Here is a 6,543-nt window from a genome sequence, read left to right on the forward strand (position 1 = left end):
ATCAACCCCGGGACTGTGGTGCACTTGATGAATTCGGCGATAGAAAACAGGCATGTAGAAATAAACACAATGGGCTTAACTTGGAATTGGCGCAATAAATACATCGACTACTTACAAGATGGAAAGCTCCCGAGTGACCCAAAAGAATCACGGTCACTGAGGAGAAAAGCAGCGCGGTTCTGCTTGGTAGATGGCCAATTGTATCGACGATCTTTCTTCGGTCCCTTGGCCAAGTGTTTGGGTCCCGGAGAAATCGAGTACGTGGTGAGAGAAGTACACAAGGGGACTTACGACAATCACTCCGGTGCTGAAGCCTTAGTCCGAAAAATCATCAGAGCCGGTTACTGCTGGAACCGGATGGAGAAAGATTCGAAGAATTTTATCCGGAAGTGCGAAGGGTGTCAAAGACATGCCCCGATGATTCATCAGCCCGGGGAGTTGCTGCACTCAGTGATATCACCCTGGACTTTCATGAAGTGGGGGATGGACATTGTTGGTCCGTTGCCATGGGCACCAGGTAAGGCCCTTTTTATTTTATTTATGACTGACTATTTCTCCAAATGGGTTGAAGCACAGGCCTTCGAAAAGATTAGAGAAAAGGAAGTTATTGACTTCATATGGGACCACATTATTTGTCGGTTCGGCATTCCGGCCGAGATAACTTGTGATAACGGCCCTCAGTTCATTGGTGGCAAAGTCAATGTTTTCCTCGAAGGGTTGAAGATCAAGAAAATTGTTTCAACTCCGTATCACCCGTGTGCGAACGGACAGGCGGAGTCTACGAACAAAACGATAATTCAGAATATGAGGAAAAGACTTGAAACATCAAAGCATCACTGGAGGGAAATACTACCGGAGGTACTGTGGGCCTACAGAACCACATCGAAATCAAGCACGGGAGAAACACCCTTCTCGTTGGTCTACGGGGCCGAAGCCCTCATTCCCGTAGAAGTTGGTGAACCGAGTCTCCGATTCAGTTACACCACCGAGGGATCAAACGAGGAGGCCATGGCCGTAAGACTCGATCTCACGGATGAACTTCGCGAAAACGCGTTGGTCCGTATTGCAGCCCAGAAGCAAAGAATGGAAAGGTACTACAACCGGAGGGCCAATTTTTGACATTTCCAAATTGGGGACTTGGTACTTCGAAAAGTTATCTTGAACACCAAGAATCCCAACGACGAAAAATTGGGTCCGAACTAGGAAGGGCCGTACAGGATAACCGAGGTAACGGGTAAAGGATCATATCAGCTGGAATCCATGGACGGGCAATAGTTGCGCAATAACTAGAATGTGGCTCATTTAAAGAGATACTACTGCTAAGGTATGGACACTTTTTATTAACCTTTTCTTTTTGCAGGAAGTCGAATACCGGATAAAGTTAGGTGGTAGGTCTGAAAACACGTGTTGCACTCTTTTCCTTAGTACGGTTTTGTCCCAAAATGAATTTTCTGACAAGGTTTTTAATGAGACAACAAGTACAACGTGTTACTAGATAAAGAAGAGGATAAATGCTCGGAAACTCGGGGCCACACCCTATGAGTGGGGACTTGATAGTGCTTACCCGACTTTGCAGCTCGAATAAGCACTAGGGGACTACTATACTCACATCGAGGTCTACCCCGGCTAGTTGAAAACAGAGGATCTCAACAAAGCAGAACACCGTTGTGTCCTCGAAAATCGGACCTTCTGTATTGGGTTTCGATGTAAGGACCAAACGATCAAAAATGAATCGTGTCCACTTAATATTTGCTACGGCAAAACCAAAACCAGACCTTCTGTATTAGGTTTTGATGTAAGGACCAAACGATTAGAACGAATCGTGTCCACTTAGAATTTGCTACTACAAAACAGAAGGAAACGGATAAAGCCCTCATATCATGTACAAATACTTATAAAGATTATTGAAAATACGGATCATCACATTTCGGATATGTCTTCTTGTTAAAGCACACTACCCCAAAAATCGGGCATCATTTTATTCATATACCCTACTCTGGGCACTACAGTCAAAATTCGACAAAGGCAACAACATCGCATTGAACCGAGCCAAAATCTTAACACCGTCGAATGGGGACTGCTACATCAGAAATTGGTAAGGTAGGGATTCAGGTGCCCGAACCTAATCTACGATAAGTGAATAGCCAAAAAAATATCGGCCCTAAAAATGGCTAACGTGATTCGGAGACGTCTGAATTCACAAAGCATGAATAAGTCCCACGAGCAAACCACTCGATCCAATTCCCGGACAAAACGTTCCGGACGAAGAGAAAAGCCAAAATATGGGCATAGTCCAAAAAGCGACTCCGAAGTCTCTGCTGGTCCTTATAACAGACCGACAATTCGGGCAAAGGTCATAACAAGCATTCAAAGCAAAGGAATTAAAGGAAAAGTGCACATTTCATATATGTAGGATTTTTACACTTGAAATTCCTACAAAGCTAAAAAAAAAAAAAAAAAAAAAAAAAAAAAGAACAAAGCCAAAAAGGCAAAAAACAAAAGGCTAAATACAGGCCCTGGCCTATCCGGTGTGGCTGGAACCAGAATGTTCGGACACTGTCCGCTCAGAGTCTTCGGAGTCAGTATCAAGGGCTCTTCTGGCTTCTTCCTCGGTCCTTCTAGCCTCGAGTATCAGGGCCGGGAGATCAGTAAAGCCACGCTCGGCTTGCTCGAGGGTGATCCTCCGAGACTTCCACCGTTCATGCTCTACCGCAATCGTGGAATAAGCCTCGGCAGCCTCCACACTCCTCAGGGCTTCTGCTAAATCGGCCTCAGCCCGGGCCAGCTTCGCCACTAACTCATCCCTTCCTTCATCGAGGATTCTCTGGAATTGAGTGGCCGACTCAAGCTCGGCTTTGAGAAGATCATTAGCCTCGACCGTCTCCTCAAGTGCGGTTTTCAGCTCGTCACATATTCGGGCCATGTCCTCGGCCTTTTGCTCGAATACCCTCATTCTCTCCTTATACTTGCCACTCTCGAATTCAAGCCGCCGATGCCTCTCGGCCATGTTCACGACATCAGACTTGACCGAGTCAAGCTCCCCTCGGAGTTGAGAGATAATGGTTTCGAGCTCGCTAAGCTTGGAAGAAAAACGAGCGTTGTCTTGGCTAAGGCCGACTTTCTCCGCTTCCAGGAGCCGGTTCTTCTCGACCATCCCGGCCAGCTCATCCTTTAATCGAAGGTTTTCAGCCTTCGTTGCATCAAGCTCGGGCTGAAGGTTGGTGAGGGCAACTGCTCGGTTCAGTTCATCCTCCTTCACCTGCAAAAGGTGCTGGAACTTCTCCGTTTCCCGACCCTGGGCATCCAGCTGGCCTCTAAGGTCATCTACCTCTTGCTGAGCATGGATGAAGGCTTCGTTGACGAGCACCACACTCTGCAAAAGGAACGGAGAAGTTAAACGAGAAACTAAAATTCACATCAAATTACGCAAGGATAGGCTGATAAGCTTACCCGATTGCCCGCGTGCATGCCTTCGTTAATGAGACTCTGCCAGGGGACTCCGGCCATCTTCCTCTTATCCGAGTCCGAGACGAGGGGCCTCAAATAGCTTGCTACTCCCACCGGACGAGACAGAAAGCTGCAGTCCTCGGGGATGGTAATCACAGCCGATCTTGTCCTCCTAGGTTCCACGCTTGGAGCCGGGAAGGTGCGCACTAGGCTCTCCCTTGCACCAGTTTCAGTGGACCGGCTAGCTGCCCTCGTGGCTCGAGGGATGGGAAGATGTCCGAAACCCGCAGCTTCCCCGGTTGCAGGAGGGGTTTCCAAAAACATATCATCGAGGTTGTCCGACCTCGGAGCAGCAGGAGAGGTCGGAACAGCACCAGCAGCCTCGGTAGGAGCAGGTGCCTCGAATGTTGTAGCTGGGTCCCCGGCGGGCAAGGAGCCGCGATCCGTTGGAGCCTCAGTGTCGGGTATCGGCTCAGCTCCTTGTTCGGCCTCAACAGTCGAGTCAGGCCGATCTCCTTGTCCTTTGCAGGGGAACCTCCTCAGAAGAGGCATCACCTGAAATATCAATGAATTCAATGGACCTTAGAGGTGCCGGGTAAAAGGTTTCTTCCCCACCTGTTAGCAGAGCCGGAGCGAAAGGTCTCTCCCCGGCTGAAGGAAGTGGCGGAACACTGGCTTCTTCCTCCGGAACAGACTCGATGGATGGGGCCACGCCGACCCGTCGGATAATCAAATCGGGCTCTTCTTCATCTCTTAGAGCCCGGACGACGCTCCTAGCCCTTTTCCTCGATTTCTGCCCTTTGTCCGAGGGCTTTCTTCGCCTTTTGTTGGCAGCAGCGATGATGCGGGATGACCCGGCTGAATCAAATTTTGATGCCGGCCATGACTTGCTCGCGGGCCGCCTCCGGTCTGGGCTCCACCGAGCCCTTGGGTAAACCTAAATATCGAAGAGGTTATAGAAAGGAAAAGAAAAAGTAGAAGATACGTTATCCCAAGTCAAATATAGTATTTACCATGATTTTGGGCAACCCATCGGCCACGCGACAGGATTTCCCATGTCAGTTCTTCATGGGTATGTTGGCCGAGAAGTGCTTCAACCCACTCGTTCATGTGTTGGATGGCCGGAGGTATCCATGCCACGGTTAATAAAAGGAGAAGGGGAGTGTAAATACAAGGGTTTGATGAAACAATTCAAGAATAATTGCGAAGGGAGAACTAGAAACTCACGGTTATCGTTCTATTTTTTCGAGAAGGGCATATACTCAGCCGGAATAATGTCCCCGGTCCTCACCCGGACAAAGCGCTCTAACCAACCCCGGTCTCTGTCTTCGTCCATCTTTGAAAAGATCGGATTCAGGCCACGCTTGGCGAGCTTTATCACACCCTCTCGAAATCGCCTCGGGGAGTATAAGCGGATTAGATGGGTCATCGTGAATTCCTTTTTGGCATTGTTGGCCAATAGCTGGAGGCAGGCCACGGTCCTCCAGATTATCGGACCAATTTGGGCCAAGGTTACGTTATAAGTCCGGCACATCTCCAATATAACCGGATCAATTGGGGGGTCGAGCTTGAGCGTGAAGGGATAGGTGTAAACATACAAGAAGCCTACCTTATGGTCGGTAATAGACTCGTCTGACTCGGGGGTGAACACTTGCACCGGACGGTTATCCTATCCACAATCAGCCCGGACCTGATCAAGTTTATCCTTGGTAATGGACGAGGGATATCGCCTTACATCGTACCCTTTGTCCGCAACTAAGGAAGGCTTCTCGGCTTCAACTTCTTTGTTGTAGTTGGGCTTGGATGGTACTATGTCTAAAGCAGTAGGCTCGGCGACGTTTTTTCCTTTTGGTTGAGAAATTGGCTTGGCTCCTTGAGAAGAAACCAAGGGAACGTCCTGGGAGTGGTTTCGGTGTTGGCAGACATTCGGAAGAAATGGAAAAGGAGATTGAAAATTTGGTAAGGAAGAAGTTCCAAGTTAAGAAAAGAGAAGCAGCAATTGAAAGGAGAATTGAAAATTACAAAGTGAGAAGAAACGAAGCAGCGCTTTCAATCAAAGAACAACAGTTGAGGGGTTAACAAGGTTCTTGCAAACAAATGTAAGCAACGAATTTGGGTATGAGAACGGTTGAATCAACGAGAACTGTGAGATACAGGCGATTTGGAAATGAAGATGAAGATGATGTGAAAGTGGAGAGAAGTAAAATGAAGAAGTGTAAAATGAAGGTATCAAAGGCCTTATATAGGCATGGGAACCGAGACGGTTTCAGATCCCAACCAACCGGAGGATGCCTTGTGTCCCACAATTAATGAGACGTGATTTGAAATGACGTGCGTTACGGCGGTTATCAAAATTGGCCGTTCGGGGCGTAACACGTGGCAAATGGCAGAAGGACGTGACGTAACTGTTCCCGTCAAAATGAAAAGATAAGAACGGGCTTATGGAACCACCGGTTTCGTGACTCATCCACTTCCCGTTACTCAGGAAAAACTTCGGTCCGGAAAGTGTGGGGACTATCTGTATACGGTAAAATTTGGATTAATGCTAGACCGGTGAGACCGGGGACCAAGGGAAGGGAGAAACAAGCATGAACGATCAGACCGGGGGTGTTGCATCAAAAGTGGTTGATCAAAAGAAGTTGGAGGAAAATCGTAAGGTCCGGTTTATCCGGGGCAAACTCCTCATCATAGCCAGTCCGGTTTCTCCATGGCCGAGTTAATCGTAGCTGTTAGTTCGGTTGATCACTTATTCAATTGTCACGTGTCAAGACCGTTCTGCCACATAATGCTGCAAATCGTACGGGTGTCAGACCGTACGACCCAACCTTATCCTTTTAGGGCTTTCCTTATTTCAAAAGGGCTTTATGTTGTATGAAAGGCCCATAGGGAAAAACTATAAATAGGGGGCACTTCCCTACTTCTAAGGGTTAGCTTTTCAGATCTAAAACATTGTAATAGAATTTATATTGAAGCGCTCTCTCTCTCTCTAATTTTGGTCCGAATTTGTAGTGTTCTTTGGCTCAATTCATCCATCCAATACGATAATAGCATAATAATATATACGTATATCTAGCTCGAATCCATAATATTAACATC

The sequence above is a fragment of the Lycium ferocissimum genome, chromosome 10, assembly GCF_029784015.1.
Source record: "Lycium ferocissimum isolate CSIRO_LF1 chromosome 10, AGI_CSIRO_Lferr_CH_V1, whole genome shotgun sequence".
NCBI lineage: Eukaryota > Viridiplantae > Streptophyta > Magnoliopsida > Solanales > Solanaceae > Lycium > Lycium ferocissimum.